Raw genomic sequence first — 14,805 nt, forward strand, 5'->3', positions numbered from 1 at the left:
TGCCATGGAATTCTGGAAGCTGGCGTGATCACTTCAGATGGGCAGGTAGGGACCCAGAGCCACATATGGTGTGCGCAAATTGATGTGATGGACCTGAGGCTCTTGAGGGCTCTAATGTCAGAAGAGCCTGGGGGGGAAGCTAGGAACTTTGTTCACTGCTGTGGGGCTTGTTTAAAATCTTAGCAATGTCAATGATGTGCCTGTAAAACAAGATCGTGTGAGGCAAGCTGTTAGGAAAGTTTTGGGATATGAAGCGAGGTGGAAGCATTAGTAGTTGTTGTATGTCAAGGGATGGTTCTTCTGTCTGACATTCTCAGCGGGTTGTGTAGTTAGTATTATCTTCTCAGCTTGGGGAAATGAAGACAGCCTGTCTGACGTAACTGATGTTATTGCAGAACAGTGAGGGAAGGACCTGACTTCAAGCTCCTCAAGTGCTACTAAATCCGAGCCCTTAACACCACTGAGATAAAATAGTGGAGTGTATGGATTAGAGGGTTGTTCAGGAACAGCTCGACAGGAGTGTTAATTGTGGTACTCTGTGGGACCATGTGGAAATCACACTATGGTCAGCAGGACTAGAGCAGTGATCGTCCCCCTGTACTTTGTTCTGGTGAGGCCGCACCTCGAGTACCATGTTCAGTTTTGGGCCTCTCAGCACAAGAAGGACATTGAGGTGCTGGAGTGTGCCCAGAGAAGGGCAACAAAGCTGGTGAAGGGTCTGGAGAACAAGTCTTGTGAGGAGCAGCTGAGGGAGCTGGGGTTAGCATGGGAGAAGAGAAGGCTCAGGGGAACCTTATTGTACTTTACAGTTACCTTAATGGGGGTTGTAGTGAGGTGGGGATTGGGCTCTTCTCATCACTTGGTGCTTGGGAGGGGAGATGACCTCAAGTTGTGCCAGGAAGGTACCCAGGTTGGGTATTAGGAGAAATATCTTTACCGAAAGGGTTGTGCAGCACTGGAACAGGCTGCCTAGGGAAGTGGTTGAGGCACCATCCCTGGAGGTCTTCAAGAAATTTGTAGATGTAGAACTGAGCAGCATGGTTTGGTGGTGGACTTTAGTACTAGGTTAAAAGTTGGACTAGATGATCTTGGAGGTCTTTCCCAGCCTGAATGACGTTACAGTTCTATGCTTCTGTGTGGTCAGGCTTTTGCTCATTTGAGTTCTTGGGGATGGAAAATGGTTAAAAGTGGAGTGGTGGCAAGTGGGTGCCTCTTAAACTCTGAACTGAAGCAGTTCCCTAGCTTGGCAGCTCAGCTTGCCTGGGATGATGACAAAAAGCTGTCCACTGATGGCTAAATCAACTCAGCTTCTGTAAGCGGAAGACTGGGCATTGCAGCTGTTGATGCTGCAGTGTTTAAAGCAAATTCACAATAAAGCTAAAAATTTTTCAGGGATTCAGTATCTAGAAGGATATTATATTTGAGGGAAGATAAAACCAAAATCTTACTGTGGCAGGTCTCTTTACCTTCTCTGTCTACACCTCTGGGATGACTTTTCTTTATAACTGCTGTGTATTGAGACTCTGAATGTCATTTAAGTGTGTGGTGCTGGGCCCAAAAGGAAAAGGACTGGAATTTAATAGGAATTGAGACTCATGCAATTTTTACAGAGATGTAATCAAGTTGTCTAAATTATTTGTTTAAATAAAGCCTCGTAGAGTTTAATGGAAAACATAGTTCTCTACAGACCTTATTGATACACTCTTGGAATTTCTGCAGCAGGGGTTTGCTCTGTATTAAATCTGAAAGTCTTACAGCAAGACTGGCATTTTCCATTAAATTCTGCAAGGCACTACAGAAATGCCTCATGGTATTTGACAACTTTAAAAATACTGCAGTGCATTCTTCTCTGAAGAGCTCAATTGTTGTCTTGGAACAGATGGTGTTTTTGAAGGTCCCTGGGCTCTGTCACTAGCCTTTGGGGAGAGCTTGCTTTTTCATGGAGGGAGAGGCTATACCTTTGCACTGCTGATTACAATTCCTTCAAGGGGGGGAGGCAGCCACTTTGAGGAGTGACCATCTTGCAGTGAGTTCTCTATGGAAGACGTAGCTTAGTAGATGTCTTGACTGGGGGGACATTTGTGTGTGAGTTTTTAAAAATTCACTTATTCAGTGAAGAAGGAGTACTTGGACTGATGCTGATGGGAGAGTACAGTTATATATATGTAATATAAAATGTCCTCTTAGACTTTTGCTTGCTCTTCATAGAGCAGTAGCTGTTGCCATCTTCTACTAGATTCTCTTCTTTACACATGGCTTCTGTACAGCTATGAAAACGTAGCACACACAAACGTAGCTTACCTCTGGACCTGTCTAATTGTGGTATGTGAAGTGTCTTCTGCTCCTCATGTGTTTCTTTTAGGGCAACTATCAGTATTTCTGTTCTACTGAGTGAATGCGAAGCATAAAGCATCTTAAGGGCACTCCAGTCCCTTTGTGAAATAATGTTCAGTCCCTCCATCCTGTGCCATCCAGCCCAGTTTTCCTTGTGTTTACTTGGCTTGTTAGAATGATGCTTCCAACTTCACGGATCATCAGCAGGGGGCTGAAAAATCAATTCTGTCTCCCTGTACTCCCACAACCAGAGATGGATTTTGTCTCCATAGGTGAGTACTAATAGAAGCTAGCAAGATGGACTGCTTCATGCTTTCAAGCATGCTGGCGGTGATAAGGATGGGTAGTGTGATTGGCCTTGCAGAGTTTCCATTTTACATGACTGTTGTAAATAGATGCACATTTCCATCCACTGAATTCTACCTTTGACTTGAATCAGGGCAAAACAGTTCTGTGCATGCATAAAAGGTGCTGGGATGATGGATGTGCTGGCTTTTTCCTGTCTACTCATTGCTTCTATCAGTCAGATCCCTACAGAGTAGACAATGTTTCAAGTACTCAACTTTGACCTGTAATGAGCGTTAATGATCACTGGCTCATTTAGTCCTTGGCGTCTGTTTGCCAATAAAACTGCTGATTGCCTGTTTTGGGGAAGGCAATAGAAGTTTTTTTTTATTGTGAAGTTGCATACAACTTCATCCACTGAACAGCTATCATATGGTAAAGCTTCTTGCCACTACTGCTGTGGGCTAGTTTCATACTAGTGACCATATGCTTATAGGAATCATTTCTTGGTGTCACTCCCCTGAGTTTGTGAAACTGTATCTCCAACAGAATACATGCATGCCGCTTCTGCTGCCCAGCCAATGTCACCATCCCTACCAGCACCAACACTAAGTGCGATAGTTCGAGGTGTTGTCACTAAGTGACACTTTCTTTGGGCTTGCAAAATGTTGGAAGGCAGTGCTGGTTTGAAGTTTCGATGGTGTCGTGAAATGCCAGCTGTAGTCTGCTGTGCAGCTAAATAGATCACGAAAGGGAAACTAGGTTCAAAGCCAAATGGGTTTTCGCGACAAAAGCCACAGCATTTGGTGGCATAACAAAACATTTTGGCTGTCATCTGATTTTGATCTAATACAGCTTTTCAAAATCATGTTAAATTACTTGTGCAGGCTTAATAAATTGAACGACTTTGTTAGGATTGGAATGGTATGTTCCTAATGTTGGTGTCACCTGATCTACATTATTGTGTGCGTGTATTACCCTATTAAATGTAAATGTGAAGGGGACCTAAACCTGAGAGGTGAGGTTGCAGGCTTGTACTGGTGCTGTTACCACTGTACAGAGCAGTGTATTGCAAGGGTCTTCAACTGTTGCTAAAATAAGCAACTGATAGTATTACACAGGTTGGCTAGATCAAATATCTGTATGCTACAGAAGCATTGCTGTTCTGCTGAGACTTGGGTTGTGTCTGCACAGTGTTATGCCTCCCTGTATATCTGAACTCTCCTTTGTGCAGGATAGGCATGTCCACACTGTCCTAGGGGGCAGCAAGATCAGCCTCGGTCCTGGATTTCAGGCTGTAGTTGCATGAGCATCAGGTGGGAATTTGTACTGAGTAAGTGGAAGAAGGAGCCCATGAGCCTTATCTCTCAGGCAGCTGCTCAGCTGGCAAGCTGCAGATGTCCCCTTAAGAGGGATGCTCTTGGAAATTTCATAGACAAACAATAATTAAAGCAATAACCATTCTGAATATAAATTCTGTTCAGAGCTGGCATTTAAATGATTTTTCCCCTGAAATAGGGATGGGGAAAGGAGAACAATTAAAACAATCTTCATAGCGAATGCTATGTGAGTGACTTTGTGGCTTTCTAAAGGAAAACTGACCATCCGAAAATCTAAACAATGCTTTTTGGAGTTTTGACACTCATTTTTCAAATGTAAATAATGTGTCAAAATACAGGGAGAACAAGGATTTGGGCTTTGTAGGTTTTTTCTTTTGTTTTTTTTTCTACTAGATATTTTTGACCCAGTGAAATTAAATAATCCCTTTCCTACTTGAATTTCCAGTAAGAGAATCTAGCACATGATTGTGTTCTTGGAAATTGGTCGTACAGGCTTTCTAGGTAAGCTGATGATTTAGAACAAGTCCAGCTGTGAGCGATGGGTAATTCCTGTAAGAGAATGGCTGCTGGGATCTCTTGAAACATTAACACAAGTCATTCAGTGCCAAGAGTTGCAAATACCTGCTGGTCAAGGAGTAGGTGGAGGGGTGGGGGAAAAAGTCTGCTAAATTCTGTTCTTGACTAAATATTCTAATGAAGAGATTTTAGTAAGGGCCCAAATTCTGCCATTCTTATTCACGTGAATAAGAATAGCTAAAATAAGTGGCTTCTTGCCCAAAGCAGTTTAATTGATGAGGAATGTCCAGGTCCGCTGCCTTGGCTAAAAGCATTTCAAAGTGATCTTGAAGCACAGGAAAGGAATCCTTTGCTACCTTAGTTCCGCAGCAGGAATGATGAATAATTTGGAAGTCAGCTGTATAGAATCATAGAAGGATTTGGATTAGAAGGGACCTTAAAGATCATCTAGTTCCTTCCCCTCTGCTGCAGGCAAAGACCCCTCACATCAGACCAGGCTGCTCATAGCCCCATCCAACCTGGCCTTGGCATGACTTTGTAGAAGGGAGAAGTGCTTGCTCAGGTAAGGCTTTACTCCCCCTGCTCAGTCTTGGATTTTTCCAGTTGTGCCGGCATAATAGAAAAATGAAAACAAGCTGCTTTGGCTCTTGTTCCTGCTCCTTTCAGCCACCCTCTTTTCTATGAGGAAAGTGATGAGACAGGAAAGGTAATGCTGTAACAGGAGGAGGCTAGTGCAAGATAATTGCGAAGGAGTTGAAAGGAGAGAAGCTTGCTAATTAAAACGTGACAACAATAACCAGGCAACTAAACTAACCCCTGGGTTAAACTGTCACAACACTGAAAGTTACAAAACTAAATGCAATCCCTGCGCTGTGTCAAAGAAAACCACAATTTGGCCCCTTTTTAAACAAAAGGAATCCTTCTGAAAAGAGGATTCTCAGGAAAATGCAGTGCAAAAGGGAAGGAATGCAAACTAGGGAGAAATAGGTTGTTAGTATGCTTTCTACTACAGACATGAGATTATAAAGAATGAAATCAAAGCACTGACCATTTCAGCAGAACTCATAAGATGTGACAAGTTACCTTGTTTTGCTTGGGTTCACACCCTTTTAATTCCTAATGATGTGTACATGCATATAGTTTTCTCTTGATGCTGAAAAACTTGGGCAGTAGAACAATAGCATCCACATACACTTCTGCTGCCTAGCTCTCTGGCAAGCAGGAGATAACTAGATTGAATAGCCCCACTGTAGATGAAGGGAAAAATCACCTTGACAATCTGTAGGATTCTGTTACTAATACATCTTAGTGGTAGGACTAGGTATCAAGCCTGGTCTGTTGGAGTAGGTGAAAGTTGTGCTGTTGTCAGTTGCCCTCAGTTCTGTTTTTCTTAGTTTCTGCTGACGTTTTGCACTTGAAATGCTGCATGAGAATGTCAGGTATATTTCTAGGCCCCAAATGTTTCTTTGGCTTTGGATCTTAAGTCTGAGGAATGGGTGTGTTACCCTGAGTTCATGAAATGGCAACTTCTGGAAAACATCTGTAGGCCAGGAGAGCGACTGTTAGGTCAGCTAATCTAACTCTGTGCAGCTCAGAATTTTGTTGAAACTTGTTTTGAGTGGGAGTTGTGATTGGGTCAAGCATAGCTCCTAGGAAGGCACCTACTTTTGATTTGAATGCATGGAGATAGAGGTCTGGTTGCTTCCTTCAAACTAGAGGTTTGGTTTGGTTTTCGAAGGCAGTCCTCAATTTAGAGGAGTTTGGTTTAAAGGTTATCGAGTCTTGTTATGTCTTAGGTTAAAAATCTGTTGGTACCATATGGTTTCTCCCCATTAAATTAATAGTATGCCCAAGTGACTCTGGCCTACTGTTGAAGATTACCAGATTCCTCAGCCTTCCTCTAAAGTCTATTCTCTCATTGAAAAAATAACAATCTTGTGCAGTGTTCTGGTGTAACGTCTCTCATTAGAAGCTGGTGTTGAGTTCAGTGCTGTTATTCCTTCCTAATTGCGTATGCACAGGTTTGTCATCAGCCCCAAAACTGAAGGACGTTGAACTCTTTGTGGATGTCAACAGAAAACTGAGCACGGTGTCTGACATGAGACGTGAAGACAGGCCCTCGTGTCCCACTTACTGAGCACTTTATGGCCTGGTGATACCTACCCTGTGTTCAGGGTAGACCACCTGCACTATAAATGTCATGTAAGACGTAGTGTACTCAAAGTATGAAACATGCTTTTGCAATCAGTATAAAAGAAGCTAATAGTGAGCTTGCAATCATTCCTTTATGCTGTGTGCTAGTCTGTCCATTTTGTTTGAGAAGCTAAGCTAACATACTACCTCCAGACCACACAGGAGCTAGTAAGAGATGCTGTAACTGATGGGAGATGCTAAAGGGCTTGTTTGACACAGCTGTAATGACACTGCTGATAACAGGGAAGCTGTGGTTCAGCATAGTCTTCTCAAACAGCACATTACTCAATGAGTGGGAAACATTTCAGCAGAATTAATCACTACCTAGAAAACAATTTCATGCTAGGGTAAACAGGAATTAAAAATAAAAAATAATAAAAAAAAAATCATGGGCTGGCTCACAACCCAAGCCTTGGCTTTCAGAAACAAATGGAAAAAAAGGAAAGATGGGTACCTCAAAGTGTGGCTGCACATCTGCTCCCACAGATATGTTTTGGGGGTGAGGCTGGCCTAGGTAAAGATCAGTGGGACAGTTGCCAATTGACCATAGTTTTATAAAGTACTTAGCTTCCTGCAGTAATTGCCTGGGTAAATATACAGCTTAAGCTGTGGGGAAGGAGGGATAATAGTATTTAAGAGTGAATGGGAGAACACATTAGCACCTTGCAGATTTAGGATGCAACACAAAAGGTCCAAGTGTACACCCAAATATTTAAAATCAGTTTATCTACAGATTAATTTATCTGCTAGTCTCTGAAGGGCTGTGCAGACCATTTTAGTTTGTCACAGATTTTTCTATATAATATGCTCTATTAGCTAGAGGACTACACAGATGGAAGAAACTTTGAAATGTATCACTTCTGTGGATCAAAAGCTCACAGATAATAGCCCCGAAGTCAATACTCTGCTGCTTGCTGGATCTAAAAAGCTTTTTTTTTTTTTTTTTTTTTTGAGGTATTAGGCTAATGTTTGAATCTCATGCATTCAGTCAGGTGCTATGGTAAAGTGGATAGCAGCTGAAACTGCTTGTGTGCAGAGGTGCCTGGTTCTTGTTGAACCAGGAGGAGGTCCTGAAGCTAAGGAGTTCAGTGACTTAGACTTGAGTTCAGTTCCTGCTGTGCTGTATGTGTCCTTTGTGGTCTTAGACAAGGCACTACAATGAAGATGAATGGCTGCTTTTACTGTTGTCCTATAACACTGCCACTTTGGGAAGGTTCATGGCCATGTAATGAAGCAGGAGCCACAACTCCAGACAGCTACCTTCTGCACTTCAGGGCAAGTCCTTTACAGATGTAAGAAATCAGCTTGGTAGAAAATGTAAGGCTACAACAGCACGTTGTAAATGCCTAAAGGGTTAGATGTATGGTTAGCATACGATGGGATAGAAGCCCTGAAAATTCCTCTTGATGTTTGCATCGTGTGCCTCAGTATCTCAAGTACAGGATACAATTGCTACCCTGTCTCATGACGTTCACGTGGGAGAACACACTAGGTAAAGAGTTTGCAAACAAAAGTAATAGCTCTCAGAGTGTACTAAGAACACTGTTCCCTGCCAAATGATCTTGATATCTGCTTCTATTAAAAGCTTGTTTCTAAAATCTGGAAGTTCCCATCGAACAAGTTTTTTCATGTGTCACTTTGAAGGATTTTTCAGACCCACAGAAGGGATCTTCCAGGAGAAAGTGTATACTTTGCAGTGCTGCTTCCTGAATGAGCCACAGGACAGAATAAACACTAGTATGTGCAGTGTAGCTGTTATTGAAAGAAATAGGTTATTCTAACAATTGTGGAGCTAAGGCAAGTGAAGATCTCTTCAGCTCATCGTAACCAGACTGGAGATAGCTCTGGAGCCTGTGCTATGTTCTTCTTAAAAAATATGGTTGAGATTCAGAAAGGCAGTTGCAAAAGCTAGCTGAAGCTATTGAAAGGGAGAAGAGGGCTGAATTCAAGCACTTGAATGAAAGGAGTCTGCACAACTAGACCGATCTTAACATATTAAAATACTTGTTTCTTCAATAGGTAAAGTTGTGTGACACCTCTACAGAAAGTGAAAGTAGAAAAAATGAAGAGAAGTAGCTATTGAGATATTTAAGCCTGTTAGAAATAATGATTCTGAACTATTTCAGACACTGTTCTGGAGAGTACATCAGCATTGCATATAAAGCTAGTGTTATTTTTTCCTGTTCTTAACATTTCTAACTGCTGCAAGGCATCTCTTGAACTCCACCTGTAGTTATATGATACAGGCTGTATAAACCTTCCAGGGATAAACAGGCACCCAGCCACCTGTGAGTGGCAAAATGAGTCTGAATCACATGCTGAAAAGACCCTGAAATCAGGATCCTGTGGTTGTTTACTAGCTTCGGGAAGCTAAAGGCAGTATTTAAATGTCTGCTTCCCCTCATCTCAGGTGAGATGGGGAAAGGCATGAATGCAAAACAAAACTAACGGGGTAGCATAAGTCGTTAGAGCTCATATCCTTGCCTTGGTAACTGCTTTCAGACTGCTCTTGCTGTAACAACCTGTGGTATGAGGCAGCTGAGTTGCAAGGAACAACAGGTTCAACTGACTGCATCCCAGCTTGTCGACATGTGTGTGCTAGAAGGCCAGACTCTGCTCTCCTCTGTGCAGAGGTGCCTATAAAGTCACGTGGCACTTGGGGTGGTTTCTTTAACATGCATAAAATCCAACCTTCTCAGGCACCCTGGAGGTGTGTGATGGTAGTACTGTGACCATCTCTGACAAATCTTGTGCTGCCTGGAGGGCTGTAGCGTGTTCTGTATCTCTGCATTCAGCTAGCTACACTATTTAATATTTAATGGTTTTGCCTTTCAATTAAATTCCTGATGGGATATGACTAGCCTGAAGTTTTCTTCCTGGCTGGACAGACACAGTGGCTTCGTCTGTCCTGTTAGAAGCCATTTGTCACTTTAATGGAATTTTCAGATTCAGATACTGAAGCATCTAATTTTTCAGTACTTCAGGATGAAGAGACTGAGAAATCATTGTGTGCCTCTGATGGGTTATGTGAGGTCCCTTAATATAACACTTGCAGCCTTTGATAAATTACTAGCCTGATGTTTTTGAAAGGCTAGTTTTTTCTTGAAATATCTTTTCAGTCACTCTGTATTCTGCTGCTGGCACTCACTTCAGTCTTTTTTTCTAGGCTTTGACACTCGAGCTGCTGCTTTGGCCTTGGAGACTTCTGACAGTCCAATTTCCCAAGCTAAAACCTTTCTGCAAGGTCTTAGCAGGCTTTAAAAAGGGAGTTACTTCAGCTCCTCTGTGACAGGATCCAGATTTCTAGAGGATGCAATAGGCTTTAAGCTTATTTTCATCTGGAAGAAGTAAGACTCCCCCTTTCCTAAGGGCCACTTGCCCCATTCTCTTGAGTGTAAGTCAACAATGATCCTACAGTGGTCTTCTGGTATGTAGTGCAGAATGAGTGATTGTACTAATTAAGAATTCAGGCAAAAAATATCTAATGGAAGTGGTGGGGGCAATTTCAAATAAAATGTTGCAAACTTTTCCAGGTCACCAGCTAATGCCAATCTTCTCTTGCAGTAGCAATTTCTTTTTTCTAATAAAATGCGTGACAGTGTCTTACCGAAGAAAAGCTCCGGTGCTGCGAGGAGCCTTTGAAGTTAAGATCCTTTCTGGACTGCATGCCACTTCATGCACGTTACAGGACTGGAAATCTGTTGTTTGGGTTTTTTTTAAACCCCTGTGCTTTGTTCTTCTGCAGTTTGCTTTGTACTTTTGAATCAAATACCTTTCCATAGCTGTATTTACTGAGGGAGGGCATGCTATTACAGCATCTCATTCACATACATGCAGAGAGGAGGGGAATAAACAGCTGCAGCTGGCACATTCAACACACAGTTGGGTTTCCATTCTGTGGAGATTTGCATTAAATGACCATGTTTGCCCTATATTCTGCTGTAAAAATAACAAACAGCTTTCTACTCCTGTTTCATAGAAAATATGTAAATAGTGTCACTGCCAACCACCCAACTGCACCATTCTGTAACAAGGCTACTATAAAATGGCCTCTAATCTATAAGAGAGACTACTCTGCCCGTTCATTCACTGATGAATACTGCTGTACTGTTACACCCTAGCTCTACATTGCCCCTATTTACCCATCATACCCTCTCCATATACTGGCTCTACATGTGGACTGATCTAATGCTGGGAGGCTTTTGCTGTTTTCAGAGTCAGAAAACACTGCTCTGTTTCTAATTATGGGAGATAAAATTAACAAGGCTGCAGCTGTTTGGTAGTACTTCTTATTAATCACAAACATTGTTTATTTTATTAAAAATATTAAATGAAGATCTACTGCAGTACATGTGGGCATCACTTTAATAGCACCAACTGTTTTATTATCCCAGTCTGATAAAATTGGAGATGAAATTCAGCTATGGGCATAAAATTCACACCTGATAGCACTGTTTTAGTTCAGCCCTTTTCTGATTCTAACCTATCCTAGCTTCTAACGTGTTTATCAGCCCTATTCCTTTTGTTACACACTGATCTCCGTCAACTTTTGGATGTCATTGTCTGTCTGTGAAGACCATGGTGCTTGCAAGGAGAGATGCCCTAGAGTAATTTTTCTGAGCTGGGCCGAGAGACAACAAAGGATTGAGATCCTTGAAACATGCTCAGGCAGAAGCTAAAGATCTCTTCTAGACCACACAGTCTGAATGGAATTATTTTTGCCTGCTTTGTAGCAAAATCCTAGAATCCCTGTGTTGCTTTTCCAAAATATTTTCTTCTTTGCCGGTCCCATTCAAGGCTAAGATTTCACTAGCACACAATGGAGGTGTAGCCAACCCTATTTATTATTCTGTATGCTCAAAAATATTCCCCTTGTTCTCTTTAACAAGCCCTCTGCATGTTTGTCCTGCTTCTTCCTCTAGGTAATTTCAGCATCGGGTTGCTTTGGTAGCTAAGAACTGGCCCCCTTCCTCTCATTTCATTTTCTGAAGAGTCAGCTCTGATTCACTGGGCTTACAGTCCAGTCCTTCTGCTTAAGGAACAGGCAGCAGCACCAAGTCAACATCACTGATTACATTTCTGTCTATTCATTTACTTCAGAGCAACGAACAAAATGCATTTGTTAACCTATCCCTCCCTACACCTTCCAGACCATATTTAATATTGCAGTAGTGGAAACTTCAGAAGACAGCGTTAGCTGTTCAGTGTGATTTTGGATTTCCTTTTTGACACCAAATCTGTGCAGGATGTTAATCCAGCTCAAGAAGAGGAAGGCAGCTGGAGTTGGCCTTGCTGCTGGGCACAACAGGAGCTGAGGGGCTATGGGCAATGAAGGTTAAAAGGCACTTAGCCGTCCCAGGCCCCTTTACTAAGGGCAGTGCAAAGAAATACAAGGCTTTGAGCATTGTCTTACCGGAGTATAATTTTCATAAACTGCAATGGAATTATGTAATCATTTTAACAAATGCTGCCTGAGTCCACTCAGAGTGCAGCTATCTAAGAAGGTACCAATAGAAGTATGTGCGGTGGTGAAGCAGGCTTTATGAAATTTTGGAAGTCTTGCCTGCCCTGCGATGATGTCCAGAGACAACCCTGTGCTGTGTTTTATAATTAGCTGTTTACCAGAGAAAATTAAAACCTGTGGGAGAATAAACCAAGGAAGGGCTCAGCCTGTTCTGGCCCAGTTTCTAACATCTGCATTTTCTGCTAGCTCTTGTTGAAGGCAGGATGTTGGGAAAATGGTCTGAGCTGGTGTAGGAATGGGCCAGGCACTCTGAGTTTGATGTGGTGTGGGACAGGAGGCAGGGTTGTCCGCTCCGTGAGTATGGGTACTGAGCAGACCAAGCACATCTTACCCATTTGAGAGAAATAGATGACATTTTTTGTCATTACTTTTTGCTTAAACTATAGGAGCACCTGTTGTTAAGACAGTTTCTCCCAGCTGAGCCTCTTTGCATGTGTGTCTTCACCTACCCGTGCTGCCTCTGATGCTATGTGTATGTGAATGCTATAAGGCTTTGCTAATACAGCAGATTTTGGTTATTTCTTGTTGGTCCTAACACTTTCAGAGTTGATAAGCAGTTTTGGTATTAGGTGTGCACACTGTTGGGTGAAATCTTAGTCCTGTAGAAATCCAAGAGTTTTTCGCTGTTGATTTCTCCAGAGCTAGGATTTCCTCCCTTTTTTCTGCCTCCACACATTTCCCTACTGCTGCTTTTATGCTGCTCCAATCCGTTGGCCACCTATGTTGGGTCTACTGGAGGTGATTTGGGAAAGCTGTTCTGCATCTTTATCTAAATTTGCATGAAGATCTTTGTGTTATTCTATGTTATAACCATTTAACTTCGCTCTCTTTTCAAAGTTTATTGCCTTTATAAATTTACCATTTAATTTTGTTAGTTCGGTAGGGATAAAGTTTAGCATGCAAAACAGCATGCAAAATAAAGCTATGGGATAATTTTACACTGCTATTTTACTGCTGTTGTTGCTCACATAAGGAGAAAAACTTTAATTTATCCGTGAAGGATAACTGAGTGTTGGGCGTGTGTTGGCACCCTGACTGTGATGGTGTCTGCTTGTATTTAACGTGTCACTGAACTTTGCTGCGCCTTGTTTAAACCTCACAGCTTTTTTCTTCAGCACTCGACTTGTTCTGGGACTGTATAACAGGAAAATAGCCTCTGTATCACTGCAGCATTGCTGAGTATATCTGCAGGCTCCATACTGGGAGGTATTGCTATCTTGTGACATCCAGTCCTGTGTTAAGGGGTGTTAATGAACATCTGGGCTGTGTGCATAGTGGGGCACTGCAGCACCCCCTAAGCAGATGTGAATTATGCACGTGGTTTACAGGTGTCAGTAGCAGGGGCTTGCAGAGTTGTTTCTGATGGTTTGTGTGTAAATATATGCATGTGTTCATGCAAGAAGGATGTGGCCCTGACTTTGCAGCTCTGAAGGTGGAATATTAATGCATTAATCCTTAGGTATGTGAGCAGCACTATCTGCACAATAATAAGGAAAAAAGGAAAAAAGAGAGAGGGAAGTGGATGGGAGGAGACTCCACCCTTAGCCGTTTGCATAATTCCTGCCATTTTATGAGATAAGTGGGGGCATAAAGTTGAAATGTACTTGTTTATGTACAGGAACAAAGCATGTTTTTGATTCAAACTCACAGATCTTTTCCTTCTGTGTTAATGAGAAATTTCTAAAAGCTGTTGAAGAACTTCTGTCTGTGCAAATATAAGTAATGAAACTATTCTCAACGTGATTTCTGCTTCCTGCCTCTCTCCACAGGTTTGAGCCCATTGTGCCTCCTTTTCCCTCCCTGCTCTCTTCTCCCCAAAAGACTTGCTGTGGGTAAAATGAGATTTGCAAATTTGCGTATTTGCATACTTTTCATTTAGAAAATGGACTTTTTATGAGGTTTGATGGCTGAGGAAAATTGCCTACACAGAAAGCAAACCAATTTCAGTGTGACTGATTGCAGCTTTCTGCAAGGTGAGGTGTATTCCCTGGCACTTCAGGTGAAGAGCAGAGACCACAAGAAGGTACTTTTCTGCTATAAGGTAGGTAGTAATGCTTCTTAGGCATCCAGTGGTTTATTGCTATTGGCAGTGAGCTGAGCAGAATGAATTTTGGTGTTCAAAGCAAGGAAAATAGTACCTCTCTGTTTTGTGAAGGACCACTAGTATAATTTTGGGACTGACCAAATAGTTCAAGAAAGATGGGAACCCTTTTAATATACAGCCAGGTCTGCTGAAGCAATAGTCAAGTCACTGGTGGAGAGAGGATGAATATGTCAATTCTGGAAACCAAACTGTTTTTTGTTTTTTTTTCCGAAGGAATGAATATGCTGATACACACCAGTCATACAGTCTCCAATGCCTCCAGCCAAGAAAAGGACACACCTATTTATTTTCCACGCTGGAATCTTCTTCACGTATCTGTACATTACTTCTGTCAGCCCAGATTTATAATTCAATCTGCATCTATTTGTTTCTTGACAGAAGAGGAAAAAATAATAGCAAAACTCTGTTTTCTTTATAGTCAGGAATGGATAGCTACGGCTTACCGTCCAGTGCAAACTGCACGGGGCTTTGTGGTGTTTCAGATGAATGCTGCTGCTGCTCTGTGAAAG

This window comes from Cygnus atratus, chromosome 22, assembly GCF_013377495.2.
Source record: "Cygnus atratus isolate AKBS03 ecotype Queensland, Australia chromosome 22, CAtr_DNAZoo_HiC_assembly, whole genome shotgun sequence".
In the NCBI taxonomy this organism is placed as follows: Eukaryota; Metazoa; Chordata; class Aves; order Anseriformes; family Anatidae; genus Cygnus; species Cygnus atratus.